This window comes from Nannobrachium achirus (assembly GCF_963921795.1).
Source record: "Nannobrachium achirus genome assembly, chromosome: 16".
Lineage (NCBI taxonomy): Eukaryota > Metazoa > Chordata > Actinopteri > Myctophiformes > Myctophidae > Nannobrachium > Nannobrachium achirus.
This window is the reverse complement of record NC_137823.1, coordinates 54,858,645-54,882,661: the sequence shown is the minus strand read 5'-3', so window position 1 is coordinate 54,882,661 and position 24,017 is coordinate 54,858,645. Positions and strand designations below refer to the sequence as shown.

The 24,017-nt window shown below is 42.1% G+C and overlaps 1 pseudogene across 1 annotated transcript; it reads right to left on the bottom strand.

Moving 5' to 3' along the window:
* Positions 1-2,482: 2,482 nt before the first annotated feature.
* LOC308301145 (tripartite motif-containing protein 16-like) lies at positions 2,483-23,912 on the bottom strand (annotated as a pseudogene). The gene is made up of 7 exons: positions 23,909-23,912; positions 21,595-21,767; positions 5,009-5,874; positions 4,779-4,783; positions 4,051-4,660; positions 2,871-2,964; positions 2,483-2,592 (listed from the first exon to the last, which is right to left on the bottom strand). The product of its transcript is annotated as a tripartite motif-containing protein 16-like (transcript).
* Positions 23,913-24,017: the final 105 nt, after the last annotated feature.

Genomic DNA, 24,017 nt, shown 5'->3' with positions numbered 1-24,017 from the left:
AATTGACGAGCCATGTTCGAATGAAACTGGTGTCTTACTCTTACTTTGCTTCCTAAGCGCATATGGACAAAGCAGCAAAGTGGCATTTGACATCATATTGAAATGTGCACAGTCAAGTATCTGTTTCACCAAACAGAAAGATTAATAGCCCACTTTGAAATTCAAAGTAGGCCTAAATACAAAGTGCATTTTGTATGGACATTCAACAATCATAGGCCTATTAAGAAAACAATCCCAGGCCAGTATGAAATAGTATTAAATGAGAATAGGCGCAGAATTTTTTTCTTTCTTTTTTCTAAGATTCGATTAAATCAATGCATTCTGAGAGAGTCTCAGAATGCATGTCACTGCATGTCACTGGTATCAAATAGAAATAATGTACTAAATGCCACAACTTAGACCTGACATTATAGAGTAGGATATCACATGAATCTTATAGCTTTGCGTCAAGAGTTAGGGATTAGGGGAACGTTTAGAGTTCACATCATCACACTAATTGTAATATTAGGCCTACATCCCAGCCAATTATTGTAGGCTATTACAATAGGCCTATAATAGGCAATTTGTGTCGGAGATAAATCGCTGTCTGATATGACGGTAAAAAACAATTGAAACTCAGCCTGCAGCCCTGCACAGGACCTGCCAAACTAAACGGACGTGGGTACCCTTTTAATTGATTGACTGATCATTTACAGGCTACAGCTGATGGCTTTGATTACTTCTACATGGCCCCGTGTGAGAAATCTCTCTGTCCATATGGCAATGGCAAAACGCAATTAAATGGGCTGGATGGCATTACGCACGACGCGTAATGCGTGCCATGTCTCTCCATTAGTGTTCCACACATCATTGTTGCATCAATTGCTATAATATAACATTCCAATTCATAACTAAAATGTATAAGCTAGTCATATCTGTCAAATATTGTTTTAGTTCACTAATAAAAAGCTAGTATGAAAGCAACTTCGTTATATAAGGTTATGCGGACACACCCGTTGTCTTAAAATCTTTTGCAAGAAATATAGCCTTGCAATAACATTCCATTATGGTCAGTATGCAGGCTGTTGTCTGTCAAATTATCTTTTATTTCAAGACAAAAGCTAGGCTATAGCTAGGCCTATAGTACAATGGGTCCAGTGTGTAGGCTATGCCTCCTCTGTGCATCAGTTCACCGATCGACCGCTTGATTATGTAGGCCTATTATTATTTTCAGTCAAGCAAACACATCACAAGAAATTCCATAAATAAAAAAATATAATTATGAAGTAGTGAAAATATCCGACCATTTTAATTAAAAAGATCTTCTGTGAAATGTCATTTACTTCTGTTGTATCAGCTATCATGAGTGTTTTGGGGGAATCACAAATAAAATAAACTCGTCCCTTGGTTGAAACATCAACAGAAATGTAGGCCTAATTATATCAAACTATATCCACAAAGTTTTATTTTACTGTCGGACAGCATCATGTTGCGAGCCGCGACTCAGCACATAGTGGCACGTGCACACATTAGACATCAAAGGGGCTTGAGCCCCTGCCCTTTTATCCACTGGTAAAAAGTGCCCTCCGGCCGCACATTGGCACTCGCCATTACTGCTCTCCAGTCTAGACCATGAATGCGTTTTTTTTACTATGGTGAAAGAAATGCAAACGCCCTTTTCCGTGCCATATACCTGAATGCAGCTCCTGAACTTGAATGCAAGTATGTTGAAAGAATTGACCTCTTTTAGAAGTGTCAGCCCCTGCCTCTCTAACATTCTCTGCACGTCCCTGGCACACACTGACAGCTGCACGGAGTGCATGCACACTGTTTTCCTCGTGTCGTCTTGGTCGGAGGCGCGAGCATAGGCTCGGTTAAAGTAGTTTGTGTCATGGAGGATGAAATGGATTGATTGAAGACTTTATTAGAAGTTTGCATAGAAAAAGGTAAAGTTTCATGACGTTTATTTCCAAAGCCACATACCACCGCACCACTATGGTAGGACTACGAGCGGTTTTAATCCCAACGAAGCGATCTGTGCATCCAATACGTTGTAGTCGTTGGTCAGAGACAAAGTTGCCAGCAGCCAGCTTGTACAGTTATAAAGCTTAGACCCTATAGTTTCTCTAAATAGCACAGGTACAAAACATGTAGTAGTAGGCCTATACTACTGTAACGTGTGAATGGGTGACATATGGGTAGGGTAGCCTACACTCGCTCCCTTTGTTGTCTATTTTGGGCATCAGAGTTTTAAATGCTAAGTAGGCTATAATGGTTTATAAATATATACCCCACTCACTCACTCACTCACTCCCTTTATACCTTTGTTGTCTATAGGCCTAATGGTTTATAAATATAGGCGACTATTCCAAACACGTCGGCGACCATTCTCGATGAGATTTCTCACTGCCTGGATGAGTTTTCTATAACGCCAGGCGACTATTCCAAACACGTCGGCGACACTTGTCGGCGACCATTCCGGGCGACCTTCATTTCGGCGACTCTACTGGTATTCCTCTGAGGAATAGGAATGCCCTTGTCCACGCTGAGGGGGAGGGCTGTAGCAGGAAGCAAGGCGGTAGCCGCTGTGAAGCGGTCGAGATGAAGGCTGTGCTAGAGAAGATGATGGAATACATACGACACAAAGAGGTGTGGTCTCATGTTTCTGTTTATTTGAGCAAGTCTGTGACCGCCCCCAGCAACAGAAATGTGGCCATCAGGTTTGACCGTGTTATCACCAATTATGGAAATTATGACGAAACCACTGGCAAATATCATGTTAAATACGCCGGATTGTACCGCTTTGACTGCACGCTCAGCGGCCAGCTACATAAGTGGCCACTTTATGCTTCTCTTTGCCGCTATCGCCCAAGGGGTTGCGAGACACTCGCCTGCATGGGTACACATGGGCATGGGTACATTCAGACCAGCAGCTCGATGAACGTCATCGTCGAGTGTGCCCAAAATGACGTCATTGCCGTTGAGCTGTGGGATAAGAGCTGCGCTTTTGTTATGAATGAGAGGTTCCCAACGTGCACTTTTATCGGCTACATGATATGAATGACAGATGAAATCGACGCTCAACACCTGAGAGTGAGCTTTCACCAGACGCGGAGGCGGCGCGGACGCAGACGAAAATCCTAAAAAATAATACATTTTAAAATACGTTTATAAAAACACTCGCTATCCGTTCCATAGAGTGGCTGTTTGTGTGTCTGTAGCCTTTTTCCTCAGTGTCTTGCCATAGTAAAACGTGTGTCTGAAGACGTTATGCAAGCACGACCACCGCTCACTTCACATTGGGTGTGATTTTTTTTTATTGAAGAAATAATTGTCTGCAGTGTAAAAGGGGCCTTGCTGCTGGTGACGGCTCTAGGTGTTGATCTCTCTCGTGTTTTGTTTGATATGTGCAGTCCGACGCGTGACACACGATGGATGAAAACACAGCGCCCAATGCAGAATAACATCACAGTTGCTGAATTCTCCAGATGCAGAAGCTGGTTTACCTGGCTTTTCAGCATTCTGTGTAAACTTTCACCCACAGGCTAGCATTATTGGCTACCTTCCACTCATCCCAGCATCGCCAACTGATCCTTCTGTCCTCAGAAAAGAGATGAAACGACTCTTCACTACATAAGTATACCATTATCACTGGAGATCAGGCAACACCAAGATGATTTTGGCAATGTAGTCCTGTTGCTGGGAGGCTAACAAGGTATTATATATATATAATATATATTCTCCACACTTGTATCTCCCCAGCTTGACAAAATGGTATATTCCCAGGTTGCACAGTGGCAATGCATTATTGTTAATTGTGGCACGTTTACTAACATGCTAAGTTTTGCCATATCCAGCCCAAGAAACCGTAGAAACCTATGTAAAAAAAATTACAAAAAAATGACTATCTTTTTTTTTCAGACATTGTGAAAATAGCCGATGTACATGCTCACAACGCGTTGTGAGCATGTAGATCTGCTATTTTCACAATAGAAATGTTATACAAAAAGTAAAAGCCTATTTTCCATGAGGACGACTCCCATCATTGCCATACCCTAACTTTTGCAGAACTGACTCCACTGGGTCACACAGTTCAGCACTGGCTCCGTCATCAAACCAAAGCCCAATCCCAGGGTAGAGAGGCTGGGTGAAGGTGGTCTGGACTCTGTGGAGCAGAGTCATGGTGTCAGACCACCCGCGTAGAAGGATAGAGTGCCTGCACTGTGATCCAAGTAAACACCCACTCTGGAGGAGGACAAGGAAGAACCTGGGATTCTAGTGGAAGAGTTTCTGTGGTTGAAAACATAACTGCCCGGCGCGCACCGTAAAGACCAAGCTTTGTCGCTGTAACCAAATCCACTTTCAGTGGAGGATTCCGTCCTTCTGTTAGGCGGCAAACCTTTTAAGGAGAACGACCCCGTTCTGTTGATGTCTTTATACGAGAGTGTTATATCAACGTTTCCACTCCACTCCACCTCCCAGTAACAGCGTCCACTCAAGCCCACTCGACTCAGAACCTGATGCCATTCAGTGAATCTATCTGGGTGATCGAAATATATATATTTTTTTTTCAGTGTTACTTTTCTGTTCCCTTCAGACAGAGACAGATTTACATGTGCCGTGTTTCCATCCAGTCTGATTGGACATGAATATTGTAAGAACTCAGCTCTGCTCTTGGGTTCTGAGTGACGGTGTCAACCCCCAGAACTCAAGCCAACCAGGATTCGTGTTGTGTCCCCCAACAAGACACTGAACCCCTACCCCTGACTGCTCCCTGTCTGTCCACAGGGGAAACACACTGCTCCTAATGGGATGTGTCAACACAACTACAGAGAAAAGGATCACTACAAATAACCTCTTCATTTGTTGAATTTTAAAAGTATCCTCTAGTTTGATTGTTTGTAAGAACTCGGCTCTGGTCTGGGGTTCCGGCGATGCCGACAGTAAAACATCCACTCCATTCACTGCCTCTGAGATGTTTGCCTCTTCCTCTTTGAAAACGACCTCTAGTTTGTCCCTGACCTTCTACATGGCCACAGTCACATCTTCAAAGGATCTCAGGGGATCCACGTTGCCGCCGACTGGGTGCGAAGGTTCACCGATCCCTGAGAGGGAGGTGTAAGTGTTCAGGAAATGGATGGGATCCTCTATGTGTGAGAGCTGCTCCAGCTCAGCATGTCTCGTCCTCAGTTCGGTGACCTCCTGCTCCACACGCTTCATCTGTTCTTCAACACGACTCGCTTCATGTTTCTGCTGGTCTCTGGTCAGCTCCCTCAACTCAGATCGTCTTCTCTTAACGGAAGTCGTCAGGTTAGTAAAGATGGCGTCGCTGTCCTCCACTGCTCTATCGGCAGAGTGACCGATGAACTTCGCCTCCTGGTGAAGCGCCTTCACGTCTTTCTCTCTCTCCTGGATTCTCTGCTGGATGTTCTGCTGACTCATATCAAAGTTTCTCTGTCTCTCAGTCCTCTCTGCTGCGGCCGAGATCGTATCATGACCTCTGTGTTCTTCCACGGAGCACAGATAACAGATACACTGCTGATCAGTACGACAGAAAAACATCATCACCCTGCCGTGGTGAGCACAGTCGTTCTCCGGAAACTTGCTGGTGGCTTTGACCAGCTTGTGATTGTTAAAGACCGGTGACTGATAGTGAGGCTGGAGGTGAGTGTCGCAGTAAGAGACCCGACACTGAAGACAAGTCTTCACAGCTTTCTGTTTTCTCCGAGTGCAGAAATCACAGGCCACATCTTCAGGTCCATCATAGCAGTGATCAGGCATCTGGCTGCACTGAGGACAGCTGGCTTTACGTCTTTGATCGTCCAGATCCCAGTATTCCTCAAGACACCTACTGCAGTAGTTGTGTCCACAGGGAGCAATCTGTCTGTCTGGACCCTTCAGTAGATCCAGACAGACACAACAGCAGAACTTTTCCTCGTCCAGTGTAGCGCCTTGTTACTTGCGCCTACATAAAATATGAGGCGCAAGTACTGCGTTCAGTTGAAGGTTTTTGTCTGTGGCACATATTGGAACACTGAAGTATATCGTGACTACTAATTGAAGCCGAGTCCGAATTGGCCCGAATCGCATGGATGAGCCCTGACAGCACATGGTTGGTGCTACAGACTCCAAATTTCGCACGCAGATAGCTCAGACCTTTGCCTACATTCTTAGCTAGGCCTCGATCCGACCCGATATGCGGTTTTCCGGAACCAACGCGAAAGGTTTGGAATCTCCATATGCGGAGTCCTGACTACTAATTGAAGCCAATGGATGCTGAATCCGAATTGGCCCGAATCGCATGGATGAGCCCTGACAGCACATGGTTGGTGCTACAGACGCCAAAATTCGCACACAGACAGCTCAGACCTTTGCCTACGTTCTTAGCTAGGCCTCGACCCGACCCGATACACAGTTTTTCGGATCCGGCACGAAAGGTTTGGAATCTCCGTATGCGGAGAGGACTGACATCGGGCTTTTCCGGAGCAAGCGCTGACTCATTGTGACATCACTTCATAAAAGGCTCTGACATCACATACGCTAGATGAGTCAACTAAAAATCTCTCTGAGTGTGGCATAAACTAAAGTCTTTCTTCCTCTCACTTCGAGGTGAGCAAGTTCAGAGTGCTCTTCAGAGCGGTTGGGTTCAGGGGAATTAGCGGGCTGTGCCTTTAAGAGAACCAGGTGAATAATGTGGATAAGCCCGGGCAGTTCCCTCTCACGCTAAACTTAAATAATAAAGGGGAATAAGGAGCCCAGGGGCTAGGGAACTCTGGGGCGCTCTGTAAGTAAAGTAAGGGGTGCTGTGTCTGCAGAGATCTCCATATATGGGCATAAGTGGACAAAGGCAAACAGATGGTCAAAACGGGTCCTATGACAACAGGTATAATGGGGTTTGCATTAAAGGGTAGGGCCGGAACCGGTACTGTGTCTGCAGAGATCTCCATATATGGGCATAAGTGTACAAAGGCAAACTGATGGTCAAAACGGGTCCTATGACAACAGGTATAATGGGGTTTGCATTAAAGGGTAGGGCCGGAACCGGTACTGTGTCTGCAGAGATCTCCATATATGGGTATAAGTGGACAAAGGCAAACAGATGGTCAAAACGGGTCCTATGACAGCAGGTATAATGGGGTTTGCATTAAAGGGTGGGGCATTCATTCCCTATTTCAAATTCGGCACACGTGTTTCCCGCCGCAGCAGGTAGTCTGGGGCACTGACAGATGCAGAGATCTCCATAATGGGCATAAAGGGACACAGACATCAGATACAGAGATCTCCATATATGGGCATAAAATGGATGCAGACAGACAGATACAGATATCTCCATATATGAGCATAAATGGACACAGGCAAACAGATGGTCAATACGGGTCCTACAGAGATCTCCATACAGTATATGGGCATAAAATGGATGCAGACAGACAGATGCAGATATCTCCATATATGAGCATAAATGGACACAGGCAAACAGATGGTCAATACGGGTCCTACAGAGATCTCCATATATGGGCATAAAATGGACGCAGACAGACATAACTCCATATATGGGTATAAATGGACACAGGCAAACAGATGGTCAAAACGGGTCCTACAGAGATCTCCATATATGGGCATGAAATGGACCCAGACAAAATGGACACATGGCCAAACAGATGGTCAAAACGGATCCTCTGACAACAGATATAATGAGGTTTGCATTAAAGGGCGGGGCATTCATTCCCTATTTACATTGTTCCCGAGTTGGCCAGGTTGCCGACTAGACGCTCGGCCGCCCTTCGGGCGGCCGAGCTTCTAGTTATATATAATACTTAAATATAATATATATATATATATATATATATATAATATATAATATATAATATATAATATATAATATATACAATACGTAAAACTTGGACATTGAGGTATATATATATAGGAGTTCAGTTGAAGGTTTTTGTCTGTGGCACATACAGTGGGTTACAACATTTAGCGTCGCCAAGTCTAAAATGACACCTAGAGGTGTCAAGAGGTGCCTAGAGGTACCTCTGTCAAACACGCCTCCAAATTCTTAGCCGCGCCCCCTAGAAATGTGATATTTTATTTCAACGTGTAGTGTGGCTGTTCAGCCACGGGGTGGCGATTCTTCAATATGAGTCGACTATTCGAGTCTATTACTTGTTGGTTACTTGTTATCTCTACCTGCATTGTGAGCTTGTAAATAGTTTCTTTTCAAGTTATTTTTGCACTCAAATTGTAATTATTTGTTTAACCCATTTAGGCCTAGGATTATTGACTGCTTTAACTATTGAAAAATAGCAAATATACAAGCACATGTAGATCTGCTATTTTTTTTAAATCATGTTTTTTTTTGCAAGTCTTTGAATATATCTACTTAAAAGCGAACATTTGTAACTCAAATATTTGCTTCTGGGGGGTCCCTGGAATAACATATTTTGAGATGGGGGGTCCGTGGCCAAATACCTGTAATTTTGGGGGTCCTTCACATGAAAAGGTTTGAGAACAGCATGATTTCGATTTTAGAGGAAGGATTTAGAAGTCGGGTCAAAGATCGGGTCAAAGATATTCAAAGACTTGCACTCATTTTCACAATTTTTCAAAAATAGCAGATCTACAAGCTCACAACACCTCACACTGCAAAGTGTTGTGAGCTTGCAGATTGGCTATTTTCGGCAAATACTTTAGGTGTGGAGGGGAAAAAAGAGCATACTAAGCAGTAAGCACAGAGGTTGAGGTACAAAGGGTTGTGGGGGTCCCTGCTTCATCTCTCTCTCAACTAAGGGGTCCTTGATCTGAAAACGTTGAAGATCCCTTTGCAAAACAACTCTTTGCCATCAAATCTCTTAACATGTTCACAAAATGGAACTCGTGTTTTCATTTGGTAAACACAGCCATATTTTCACATGACACACACATGCATTCATTGAATAAACACAACTAGCTTTTGGCTGAACACTACCAAGCATGAACAGAACACTGAAGAGCAAAATTGAAAACACAATTGTCGAAATGGAACACACTGAATGAATGTCAATTACTCTGGTAAATGAACCAATTCCCTTTTTGTAAAATGACCCAGTGTATGCCCACTTCTCTCATAGACAAACATAAAACAGCACACAAATATGCAGACAAAACATTTTATTGACTGTAGGTCTAAACGTTTACCCCCAAACACTCCAAACAAGCCCACAACGCGTTGTGTGCTTGTAGATCGGCTGTTTTCAATAGTTTTGTGCGATGTCTTGTATGATGTAGCATGGCTTTTCTTTACCAAAAGCCGTACACATTTGAAACTTGGAGATACAAGTTTTCTGCCCGACAGTGACGATATTTTAGTGATTATGTTGCGAGGAAAACGTTGAGCCATTACATAATAGCCATTTTGGTTAGAACTGACTGAAAATAACTTTGTACTTTATATAATAAATAATATTTTTTCAAGTGTCCAAATAAATTCAAAATATTATCAAATGATCTCGCGGCACCCCTGGACTGCCGTCGTGGCACCCCAGGGTGCCCCATCACCCACTTTGAAAACCCCTGGCCTAGAGTGCCGCATGAAGCCCTGACAGGCCTCAAAGCCCACATCTCCATAAGCCTCCTCCATGGCCTGAAGCAGTGGGACCTGGCTCTGAATTGCTCGCCTGACCCGAAAGTTTAGAGATTTGAATATTTGTGTGTTGTGGATTGATGCTATGAGATTTTATGTGAGAAGTGTGTGCAAACCTGAAAAGTGTGTCTTGTGTTTTGACAACAAGGTGATGTGAAATTTACATCAGAGTGTAAAGAAGGAAAGTCAGAGTCTAATATGATAAGGAAATCTAAAGTAGTAACAAATTGAGTCAAGCGATTGGGGACAGAAGTAAAGGTTGTGAAAATTGTGCCAAATTTAAAAAAAATGTGTTTTAGCAATCGAAAAAAAACTGTAAGCTGATTTTGATACTATATACTGTATGTATATATATATTCTAGGGCTGAGAGAGAGAGAGAGAGAGAGAGAGAGAGAGAGAGAGAGAGAGAGAGAGAGAGAGAGAGAGAGAGAGAGGCGGAGAAGTCATCAAATGACAGAACGTTGTGACACAAACAATTACAAAATAATTGGTTCACACACTGTCCCAAAACAACATAAACGTGACATAATAATAATAAGCTAAATATAAGGAAACGAAAAAGACACAACTTTTGTTCACATGTTCAATTGAAATTGTTCTTTATTTGGAAACAAGGCAGTAGGCAACATTTTTCCAATAGCCTCATAAAGTTGTTCATAAAGATGTATTAGTTGTCCCAGACACCTGGACAAACATTTGATTGTGGTTTAATAATAATAATGTAATGCCATCATGGTCATAAATGTAGGCCTAATGCCTGTAGAAATCCTTCTCCATTCCTCCTCTTCTGGTAAATGTCAACGTCTCAGAAGAAGATGTGACAGCGAGGAGGTTTTTGAGAACCAAGCCTCTGACATGACCAATCGCTTTTGCTTTTGTGAAAGGGTCCCTTTCTAATTACAGAGTGAAAGGTCAAGTTAAAATGTCAAACTATTATTTACCACACTGTTTTTCAATACTTTTCGGTAATCATGACATTTTGTGAGAAAACATACGTTTACATTGCCAAAGCAAGTGTCAAAAAATTAAATAAAAACAGTCTATAAGGGAGAACATCACATGGAACATATACAGTAGGACGGTTGGAGGGGGAGCAGCTGACCATATAGGCGACCCTCTAGACAAGCTAATTGCTTCCAATACACAAGTATCTGTGCCAAACATGTTGAACCAGTTCTATTGTCCGCCCGTGTTGAATTGACGGCACACGCAGGCTTCATTGGTGTACTGAGTACATTTACTCGAGTAGGCTATTTTTATTCCACTACAATCTGTATGGACAAACATTTGATTGTGGTTTAATAATAATAATGTAATGCCATCATGGTCATAAATGTAGGCCTAATGCCTGTAGAAATCCTTCTCCATTCCTCCTCTTCTGGTAAATGTCAACGTCTCAGAAGAAGATGTGACAATACTTTTCGGTAATCATGACATTTTGTGAGAAAACATACGTTTACATTGCCAAAGCAAGTGTCAAAAAATTAAATAAAAACAGTCTATAAGGGAGAACATGGAACATATACAGTAGGACGGTTGGAGGGGGAGCAGCATAGCTGCATCACAGACAGCCAGGAATGTGGGGGAGGGCTTTGACGCTGTTTGGGACAAAGCAAAGGTTTACAGTTGAAACACTGATGGAGTGGAGGACTTCTTAAAAAGAGTAAAACAGTACTTGCTTTTAAATAAACGTATTCAAGAGGACATACCGGTACATGCTTTTAAGCTACTTGAAGTACAAATAAAAGTAAAAGTACTCAAGTACATTTACTCAGTTACTGTCCACCGCTGGCCGCTGGCTGCTGGATGTCATAGCACCCCCTCCCCTGCTGCATAACAGTGCAGGATTATTGACTGCTTTAACTATTGAAAAATAGCAAATATACAAGCACATGTAGATCTGCTATTTTTTTTAAATCATGTTTTTTTTTGCAAGTCTTTGAATATATCTACTTAAAAGCGAACATTTGTAACTCAAATATTTGCTTCTGGGGGGTCCCTGTAATAACATATTTTGAGATGGGGGGTCCGTGGCCAAATACCTGTAATTTTGGGGGTCCTTCACATGAAAAGGTTTGAGAACAGCATGATTTCGATTTTAGAGGAAGGATTTAGAAGTCGGGTCAAAGATCGGGTCAAAGATATTCAAAGACTTGCACTCATTTTCACAATTTTTCAAAAATAGCAGATCTACAAGCTCACAACACCTCACACTGCAAAGTGTTGTGAGCTTGCAGATTGGCTATTTTCGGCAAATACTTTAGGTGTGGAGGGGTATGTATGTTAGATTGAGTAGACCTCACCACATGAAAGGCAGAGGCACGCATGGACTTTTAATAGCCTAAACATAAGCTAAATGCTCGGGTCTCTCTGAACCTCGGAAATAAACGGATTTCAGGACAATGTCACAGGTCTAAAAAAAAACAAAAAAAGAATCCGAACGGGACGGAACTGGACAAGACCATTACGGGGCCACTCGGGTTTGGTTTTGTAATTTGGCATAACAAATATATTTCTATTGAATATATTATAGGCTTGACCATTTCTCTCTCTCTCTCTCTCTTCTGTTGGATAATTAGAGAAAGCGCATATATCTGACATGGCCGAACAAGGAACGCTGTCTGTCAGACAGACCCATGATGTTTACCAGGATAAGAAATAACACTAGAAAAGTTGTTATTTTGATAGAGAAATAGCCCATCCCCGTAGATAATGTCCAGAAATATGCTCCATAGGCTATAAATGTTCCGACCTTCATCTTCCAGGTGACTTTTGTTGGTGTTTCACTTCACCTCGCTAAAAACCTCCTTTTGCGGGACTCATTGAAATATGCGAACAGACGATAATAATATGGATTTGGGAGCATAGCCTAATTACAAAGCATGTCTCATTAAAAACAATATATATTTTATAGTTGAAGGGTAAATACACAGTATAGGCCTATGTAGGCTGGGAACATGACACAGTTCAGTTGAGATTTTTTTTTATTATTTTGGAGGTGGGGGTAGAATACTGTATAGGCTACAGTAGAGCTACATCACGAGTAGACATACAGCCTTTGCAGACAGCCAGGATGTGGAGGCGGGCTTTGACGCTGGGTGACGCCCTGCTCACATTGAAAGGGACAAAGCCGACGTGTGATATCGGCTGAGTGCCAGGAATGCAGTTTGGCCAGTGCTCTCATAACTGTATGCTCAATCCCTCAGGCGCCCCCTGGACTACATGATTATAAATGTTTATAATTGAGAACTGAGAGGTGCAGTAATCAATGATATATAGACACTGTGAAGTAATGACCACCAAATTGAATTTGTAAATACTAAAGTAAAATACAAATACCTCAACATTGAACTCAAGTAATTCTTAGAACTTAGGTAATACATCATTACACCAACACCAATTACATCAAATGCAAAGAAATAGTAGAATTAGTTGGCTAATCTAAGAAAAACATGGGTAGACACATGTTTTCAAACCAACAAGGAAACAAAGACAGACAAGCGAACAGCAGAGCTTTTCCATAATGAAACATGCTCTCTCTGAAACAGTGGAACTGTTATTAAGTGCTGGTAATAAGCTCATTGTCATGTGAACTGTTAACTTTATAATTATCCGTTTTAGTCCCATAGCCAGTTTTAAATGGACCCTTACAAATACAAATGAGACATTTAATTAACATTTAATGAAAAAGTCCTATGCCAAAATGTATTTTTACACCATTTAAAGTATAATTACTCTCTAGTATCTACAGTAGTCTCTTCTGTGGTTCATTTCAATTCATTTCAATCCCCAGCAAAATAGTTAAACTAATTGCTCTGCTATGCCATCTAGTGTCACTTGACTGTATTGCAGAAGATAAGCTGAAAGGACGGCCTCCTATTTTTAGACACTCCCATCTCCAGAGAGACCGGTGGGTGTCCAGAGGTACCTACAGATACCTGAGGCGACTCAATTTTCTGTGAACCACTGTATTGGAACATTGAAGTATATTATATATAATACTTAAATATAATATATATATATATATATATATATATATATATATATATATAATATATAATATATAATATATATAATACGTAAAAGTTGGACATTGAGGTATATATATATAGGAATTCAGTTGAAGGTTTTTGTCTGTGGCACATATTGGAACACTGAAGTATATTATATATAATACTTAAATATAATATATATATATATATATATATATTATATATATTATAATATATAATATATATAATACTTAAAACGTGGACATTGAGGTATATATATATAGAATATACTATATATATATATATATATATATAGGATATACTATATATATATATATATATATATATATATATATATATATATATTTCTGAAGCCAGAGCCATATACACACATATATACCTGGAGAGGTACTTTCCAAATCTATCCAGACAACCTCTTCGGGTATATATCATCTTTAGAATATACTGTGTGTGTGTGTGTGTGTGTGTGTGTATATATATATATATATATATATATATATATATATATATATATATATATATACACACACACACACACACACACACACACACACACACACACACACACACACACACACACACACACACACTATATATATATATATATATATATATATATATATATATATATATATACATATATATATATATATATATATATACATACATAGAGAGAGAGAGAGAGAGAGAGAGAGAGAGAGAGAGAGAGAATCTCCAAACATATATCCAGACAACCTCTCCAGTTATATATCCTCTCCATGATATACTGTATATATATAATATATATATATATATATACCTTCAACCTTCAACCTTCAGTTGAAGGTTTTTGTCTGTGGCACACATTGGAACACTGAAGTATATTATATGCAGTTAATAAAGGCTGATAATGGACATTCTATGTTCTGATAACGTTCGAAGCGGGTGGTTGGTAGGCGGTCGCCTCGTTCGCCTACCGCTCCCTACGCCCCTGATTGCACCTCATTGGCTAAGGGCCCTGCCTTTGTACTGTCGTGGCGGAACTTGATATATAAATAATGAAGATAACATAGTGTTCTCGCCTTTCAGGCGAGCCCACAATAATAAAGTAAAGTAAATAAAAATCAAACCTCGGTTCGAAGTGAAGCGGTGAACCTTTATTCTATGTGTTACAGAGTTATGAACTCTGGAACACATAGACACATTCTTTATTCTGAATGAATGAATGAATGAATGTTTTTATCTGGAAGGCCGAATTGTCATGTGAAGCTTGACCAATCCTCAAAGTATCCAATCATCAGACCGGGACGGACACCACACATATATTCTGGACGTACGGGACAGATTCTGGACGTACGGGACAGATAAAACCTGTTCATTCTGGACTGAAATGACCATATATGGACATGAGGTGACACATTTTGTTTTTGATAAAAACCTGTTCATTCTGGACTGAAATGACCTTAGCCTATATGGACATGGGACACACATTTTGTTTTTGATAAAACCTGTTCATTCTGGACTGAAATGACCATATATGGACATGGGACACACAAAGCCACTCCTTGGAAGCGTCTTTCACCGCTTCAAAAAAAATGTGTACTCAAGTACATGTACTTAGTTACTTTCCACCACGGAGCAGATGGTGGGGGGATTAGCATGTGAATGTGGGCATGCCGATCGACGGGGGGTCTCTCCCTCTCCTCACTGTGTTTCTGCCAGGCAGTGGATAGGTGGGCAGAGGAAGAAAAGGAGGCTCCGGAGAGAGACCAGCATAATAATTGGCACCCTCCGCCTGACAACAAAAGACAAGGAAAATGCTGGTGGATTTAAGCAGCCGTGGCTCTGCGGGAGAAACAACACTCAGTCTAGTCAAGTGATGGTGAGAGAAAAAAAGAAAGAAAGAAAAAACGCTCACTCAGAATGAGCTACAATTTTGGTCCATTGTCTTCAATCCTTTAGGCCAGGGGGGGGGGGGGTCTATTTTAGGCAAAGGGGTTTGGTGTAGAGGGGAAAAAGAGCAGACTAAGTACAGGGTGAAAGGTTTTTATTAAGAATGGATGGTTCAAGTGGTTAAATATCTGAAAAAACAAATTTACATCAAACATATAATTTTCCAAATGTCTGTCTGAGTGTCTGTCTGAGTGAGTGTCTGTCACAGCGTTTCTCCTCAATGGCTGGAGCAATTGATCTGAAATCGCATCACCATTAGCATATGAACACACCTGACATAACTGTGAAGCCCGTTTGTCACTTTCACAAATCATATGCTGTATATTAGCATTTTGATGGTGTATCTATATCTATTCTGCATCTAGCTTGAGGCATATCTATTCTGCATCTAGCATGAAGCAACATGTTTAACCAGCTCTGTGTGTGTGTGTGTGTGTGTGTGTGTGTGTGTGTGTGTGTGTGTGTGTGTGTGTGTGTGTGTGTGTGTGTGTGTGCAGGCGGGTGGGCGGGCGGGCGGGCGTGGGGGGGGGGGGGGGGTGGTTGGGGGTCGGTTGTCTGGCCCTGTTACAGATTTTGTCCAAAAATCATGCAGATCGGTACACAGTATCTCTGTAGCCATTAAACGAAATGGGTATTTCATACATTGATGCTCCTACATATTATCATGCAAGCACCAGTTAAAGTTACTTTCCATTTCCATTTCCCATAACCCACACACTGCACATCATTTCTGAGCTCATATCTTTGAACGGGTAAGGGCTAGTTAATCCAAATTACACTGATGATTGTGCCGCCAAACGATGAAACTATATGGAATCTATGAACAGGTTGTGGGGGGTCCCTGACTCCCTGCTTCATCTCTCTTTCAACTAAGAGGTCCTTGGCCTGAAAACGTTGAAGACCCCTGCTTTTGGCTAATGTATACTTCACATTTCACAATCATATAACAGTTCACAGTCACACAACAGTGGTGCAACAGCCTTATTTCCCTGTCTTGTGGATAATGGTACCAGTTTACCAGGTACCAGTTCCACACACCATAAAAGATTCAGAATTAGCTAAACTAGAGGTTCAGGCCGCTCTCACCTACAGTACGTCCGATCCAATTGATGTGCCCATATATGGAGATCTCTGTAATTGTCAGCCCTTGTCCCTTTTATGCCCAGTTGTGCATAAGGCGAGTCGCCTGGATCATCGTGTTTCATTCTGCTTAAGCATGGCCTGAGTGGTCAGCGCCATCTGGTGGACAACTCATTGGGGTGAATGAGATTGGGGTGAAGGGTGAAGTGTGGAGATGATGGTTTGTCATCAGAATATGTAACTGATTGAAGCTCTTATGTGGTGTGGATACGCTGGTGCCTCTTCAGGTGACATAACTGACTGAAACCCTTGTCACACTGTTTACACACAAAGGGTTTTTCTCCAGTGTGGGTACGCTGGTGAATCATCAGATTCGATAACCTACTGAAACCCTTGTCACACTGTTTACACACAAAGGGTTTTTCTCCAGTGTGGATACGCTGGTGTGTCTTCAGATCACTCAATTGACTGAAACCCTTGTCACACTGTTTACACACAAAGGGTTTTTCTCCAGTATGGACACGCTGGTGTGTCCTCAGATCACTCAATATTCTGAAACCCTTGTCACACTGTTTACACACAAAGGGTTTTTCTCCAGTGTGGACACGCTGGTGCTTCTTCAGATTACCTAACTCACTGAAACCCTTGTCACACTGTTTACACACAAAGGGTTTTTCTCCAGTGTGGATACGTTGGTGATTCTTCAGAGTCCTTAACATACTGAAACCCTTGTCACACTGTTTACAGACAAAGGGTTTTTCTCCAGTATGGACACGCTGGTGATTCTTCAGAGTACCTAACTCACTGAAACCCTTGTCACACTGTTTACACACAAAGGGTTTTTCTCCAGTATGGACACGCTGGTGTGTCCTCAGATCACTCAATATTCTGAAACCCTTGTCACACTGTTTACACACAAAGGGTTTTTCTCCAGTGTGGACACGCTGGTGCTTCTTCAGATTACCTAACTCACTGAAACCCTTGTCACACTGTTTACACACAAAGGGTTTTTCTCCAGTGTGGATACGTTGGTGATTCTTCAGAGTCCTTAACATACTGAAACCCTTGTCACACTGTTTACAGACAAAGGGTTTTTCTCCAGTATGGACACGCTGGTGATTCTTCAGAGTACCTAACTCACTGAAACCCTTGTCACACTGTTTACACACAAAGGGTTTTTCTCCAGTGTGGACACGCTGGTGATTCTTCAGAGTACCTAACTCACTGAAACCCTTGTCACACTGTTTACACACAAAGGGTTTTTCTCTAGTGTGGACACGCTGGTGCTTCTTCAGAGTACCTAACTCACTGAAACCCTTGCCACACTGCTTACACACATAGGGTTTTTCTCCACTGTGGACACGCTGGTGTATCTTCAGGTTAGCTAACTCAATGAAACCCTTGTCACACTGTTCACAGACAAAGGATTTTTCTCCACTGTGGATCTTACAGTGTCTCTTCAGGCTACTTAACTCACTGAAACCCTTGTCACACTGTTGACACACAAAGGGTTTTTCTCCAGTGTGAACACGCTGATGTGCCTTCAGGTGACCTGACAGACTGAAACTCTTGTCACACTGTTTACACACAAAGGGTTTTTCACCACTGTGGACACGCTGGTGCTTCTTCAGATTACCTAACTCACTGAAACGCTTGTCACACTGTTCACAGACAAAGGATTTTTCTCCACTGTGGATCTTACAGTGTCTCTTCAGGCTACTTAACTCACTGAAACCCTTGTCACACTGTTGACACACAAAGGGTTTTTCTCCAGTGTGAACACGATGATGTGCCTTCAGGTGACCTGACAGACTGAAACTCTTGTCACACTGTTTACACACAAAGGGTTTTTCACCACTGTGGACACGTTGGTGCTTCTTCAGATTACCTAACTCACTGAAACGCTTGTCACACTGTTTACACTGGAAAGGTTTTTCTTTGATGTGGACATGCTGTGTTGATACCTCGATGGAACTCTTATCACATAAGTGGTTTTCTTTCATGTGTAGGTCATCAAATGTTTCATTACTTCTCCTGGCTGTGTTGAAGTCCTCGCAAGATCTTGGTTTGTCTGCGTCTCCTTGTTGCTGGCCGGTTACACAGCTGGTGATTGTCCGACAGGAAGATGAGGGCAGCTGCTGTCCATTGTTCATCATTCACGGTAGAGGTTGTCGTGGCTGACTCCCTGACTCTCACAGTACACTGTTTGCAACAGCTTTCTCACGGTCGTACTCAGAATAAATGTGATGTTTAGAAACTGTGGCGCATTTTATTCAGGTCGACCAGAGCTCTGGTCTGACGTCACACAACACAAACCATTGACATCATTCCTAATAACACCCATTTGCACATCTGACAGTTGCATATTAAAACTCACTTAGCGCCGAGCGACTTTCTGGGCGACTAACTAATGATGGCGTTTGGTGCCGAGCGACTCGGAGCGACTTTTATATAAAAGCATTGTTTAAGCTTTTAATTTGGGTTGATAGACGGAGCGGAACGGTTAGCTTACCTTCGACTAGCATACAGATGAAAACCGTGAAAAAAAAGGATACGATTATGACGTCACCTTTAAGCCATAGCTTCCTGTTTACGTAGGCCTCTGTTAGCCGCTAGGCTCAATGCAAACCATCCGACCCTCACGTAGCTTCACTAGGTCGGATTTTGATTCGGAAACTTTCTGTGTGGCATCTATATACGTTCCGATGCCCATACCAATGGTGGTTTGAGACGATCAAGCACGAATTGAGCAGTATTGAGCTCAAATGGCGGCCCGCGGCCTGTCCATTGAATGTCAATGGAGAGCATGTCATTGTACCATCCTGTTATGTCCTGAACCTCGTTTTTTATTCTGACTTAACATGGGACCATGGAAAGTCTATGGGCTATTGCTCACTCTAGTGGTCAAATTGTGGCATAAGCAGGCACAGGCGCCTGGTTATGTAATGTGATTTTGGGTATTCAATATAGCTATTTCCTGGCGTTATAAGCGCAGATTCATATTGAAATCTGGCGCTAAGTGAGTTAAGTCCATATATGGTATGGTGCCCTGTTAGGGCAACCACATTAAACAATCCCTTTTATGCCCATATATGGAGATCCCTGACCATGATCATCAATATTAAGCCCATATCTGGGAAGGCCCACTTATGGCCCATAATTGGGAATGCCCATGGTCAGTTTCATGTGGTCTATGATGTCAAACATCTATGATGTCAGGACCTAGGTTCTGCCCTGATCTTAACCCTTTTACAGTATAAAAATAGATGTAAACTAGAAGCAGTGCTCTTCCGAGCACAGGTCTCCACCAGGCCAGGCAGCCTGTTATAGCGCCACCATGAGGCTGATTTGAAAAGTTTGATGTGGCATTTCTTCCTCAGCCTAGTGGGAATGTGCGTGCACAATTTCACAATAAGTGGAGTTATAGGTGAAAACATGAATCGGCCTGTTATAGCGCCACCATGAGGCTGATTTGATTTTTCTTAAGTGGCATTTATTCCTCTGCCTATTGGGAATGTGCATGCACAATTCCACCAAAATCGCACACTGCGTTCAGGATTTCAGGCATTTTATTCAAAACTGACCAATCCTGCAAACTTTGAATGCCAGTTTTAGCCAATCAGGATGGAATATGGAAAATCTGACACATCCATGTCGATCACATGACTGTAGAGATACTGTCTACTGATTTACGTGATTTTTGGACAAAATCTGTAGGAGCACTGGCAAAAGTTAGTTTTGCAAAAGTAGGCCTCCTGGTGGCGCTAGAACAGGCCCATGTGAAATATTTGGGGCAGAGGTTCTGAATTGGTGTCGAGGGAGTGTGTGTGCACAGTTTGGCAGCGACCGGGCCAACGGCGCCGGAGATTAGCTGGTAACGGACAAACGGACGGACGGACGCACGCACGCACGGACGCACGCACGCACGCACGGACGCACGGACTGACGGACGGAGGGGAAAACATACTCTCCCCTCAGCCTTTGGCTGGTGGAGACAATGAAATAAACAAAATTAAGGTAAAACATCCATATGTATGCTGGTTAACCCCTTTAGCCAAATTAGATGATGGCCGTTGCACCTCTAAATCATCAAGTAATGCAAAAATATTTTGCACATGTTGTAACAACATGAATGGGAACACTTTTATCAATGGAACAGATCAGCTAGTTATAAATGTGTATTTTGATGCACCCTAATGTACAATATTCTAATACATTTGGGGGGAATAGAATTGTATTCTTCTTAAAATATCCAAAGGGGATGATCTCTGACACGTTGCAACGTGAAACGTTGTGAGCTTGTAGATTCGCTGCAGTTTTTGCACGCCAGTATAGAATATTGAATGGAAATATAGTGGAATGTTTTCACACTGATTCATTGATGTAGAAAAATACCTTCTCTATACATCAATGTACCAAACAGAAAAGTAATGGATAGTTCAGGGTTCCCGAGGTCATGAAATTCCTGGAAATATTTTGAAATTATAAAAATAATTTTCCAGTACTGGAAAGGTTTTGGAATTGATCAAGGGTCCTGGAAGGTCCTGGAAAAAATAGCTATGCATTCTTGCATTGTCTTTGGTTATTGATTTTGTTAATACCTCTGAAATGACATATTAAACATTGGCCAAATTGTCTCATATTTGAGGCAGAAATTGTGAAAATAGCCGATCTACATGCCCACAACGCCTCGCAACGCAAGGCGTTGTGAGCATGTAGATCGGCTATTTTCACAATAAAACCGTGTTATACAAAATTCCTCGAAATTAGTGCTCGTCAGGGTGCCGGGTTCCCCAGTTGAAACATGATTATTTGCGCATAGGAGCAAGCGACTCGTTATTGAGCTGAATTATTGTTATATAGTCCTGGAAATCGGGTTAAATATTCTGGAAAAGTCTTGGAAAAGTTTTGGAAATTAATTGGTAAAGATGTGTGGGAACCCTGATAATTGCATCCCTAGTACTCGTCACCTTGATGCTCTTGATCAGGCGCGTGTCGCAGGGCCGCAGCAGACACAGGCCGCGGTCCTTCCTCATCTCGCACTTGCCGTTGTCGTTGTTGACGCACACGGAGATGCCCAGGCCGCACGTCTTGGAGCAGGGGCTCCACGCCGTGGTCTGGATCAGGCAGTTCTTCTTCCAGGCTAAAGGAGGATCCCTGTAAGCTTTCAGTATTACAGTTAACCACTTAAACCCCCGGCATCCTTCTATTGTGGGGGGAAAACTCCTGCCAAAGCTTTCCCCACAATAACAGAAAACGGACCCTCGTGCAGAGCCCTGAGGGACTCTACAATAATAGGGTTTAAGTGGTTTAAAGGGCACTTTTGTGGCAACAACTCCCTAAATACTAGTTATAGGCAATCCCGTTCATTTCAGTGAACGAATCATTTTGTTCACGTTGACGGTAATGATCCGTTCAAAACGATCACTGTTCATAGCACGATCGAACGAATGTGTGAATGACACATTTCAGGGATTTGAACAAATCGTTCACGAGTCTTGCTAATGATTCGAATCTTATGAACGACACATCACAACTAAATACACACCTAGACCAGTGATTCTCAACCTATGGGTCGTGGACCACTGGTGGATCGCGAGGGTATTGCGAGTGGGCCGCCGAAAAATATCTGAAAAATGCGTTAATTTCAGTGATCCAAACCAGAACGCAATCGACTGATTGATCATTAAAATAAATATGGCCCAACTCTTTGACCACTTAGACTTAGCCCACCCATCCCACCCACGGCAGCCCTTTGGCTGCCGTGGGTGGGATGGGTGGGCTACGAATGCTTTTGAGATTTTCAAGTGGGCGCTGGTCGAGAAAAGGTTGAGAACCACTGACCTAGAGAATATTGCCGGTAGCAGTGTTGTAGTGCGATTTGTAGAGGTGGAGGCGCACACGTCTGCCCAGTCCCCCCTCCTTCCCAAAAATGCGCACTAAGCTATTATAGACAGACAAATAGCAAAAATAGCCAGTCTGCAGGCATATAATGTAACACATTGCAACCCTTTGTGGGCTTGTAGATATGTTATTTTTGCGATTTCTGTACTAAATCTCTTACCAAACACAAGCTCACAGTCAAAAACGCAATGTGTTGTGAGCTGGTAGATCTCCACATTTCCGCCGAATACGGACACCAGGGTTCAAGTGGATAAATCCCATTGAAGGATTCTCGCTACGCAAAAGTGATTGAAGTGGAATTTAATTTAAGTCTTTGCAAACCTTAAAAAAAATCTTCATAAGAAGTGTTGGTTGTGTGGCTGAAGGTCCCAAGAAACCAGAACCTTTTCTGGGTTTATTTTTTTTCTTTCTTTCTTCGTGCCAAGCAAAGCAAAAAAGATTTGCCTCAAATACATGAAAGTGAGGTTGTGTTCAGATCTTTGGATGAAAAGTGAGCGACTCCACCCTCTGTTTTCCCTCTTATGAAGCCGGCTGACCACAGCCCAGTCGCTCTCACATGCACTGCACTACAGCGGTGGAAGAAGTGTTTTACTTGCTGTAAAGTAATAGCAGCAATATCTCAATGTAGGTCTGTTACGAGTAAAAGTCCTCTATTTAAACCCGAGTACAAAAGTGTTGACATCAAAATATACTTACATCAATAAGTACTAAAAGTGAAAGTATGCATACACAACTTTTCTGATGGATGGGTACACATTTTTGTGCTTTTACCCCTCAGCAAGGGAACACATTTTTGTGTATTACAGTACATATAGTACAGTATTTTTCTTTTTTTTATTTGATAGCTTACACCTTTGTGTAAGCTATAACATTTTTTGGAATTTTGTTTCTAGCTGCTACAGGCTGAGTAATACGTTTTCCAGAAAACAGTGGGTCATTTTCAAATCGGCCTAAATGGGTTCAAAAAGGTCTAAAATAGTAAAGATATATGTATTTCTTTCCTTCTTAATAATACAATTCTCCAAACTAACTATAATATTTGCCTCTGAGATGTAGTTTTATGTATAAAGTATCAAAAAATGGAAATATTCAACGTGAAGTAAAAGTACCTAAAGGTTGTACTTACTTACTTTCCACCACTGTACTCTACAACAGTGTTTCTCAAAGTGGATTCAAAGTGGGTTCCTTTATGGGGGTCTAGGTGGACGGTGGACCCATACAAGCCTGTAACTCTTTAGGGTTCATTTGGTTCCATTCATACACTATGAATGGAACCAAATGAACCCTAAATGAGTCCATTTGGTTCCATGTTAAGGGGAGACCTTGAAATTTGAACGTTTGAGAAACACTGCATAGTGCCTACAGCCTCCAACAGCTCACCCATCCTCTGAATGTAGAATGAAGGTGAAGGTCTCATTAGAAAATGATACATATTGCATCTGCTCCCAAGCATTCAAGAGCAGGCTCTGGAGAAAATCCAGATTTAAAA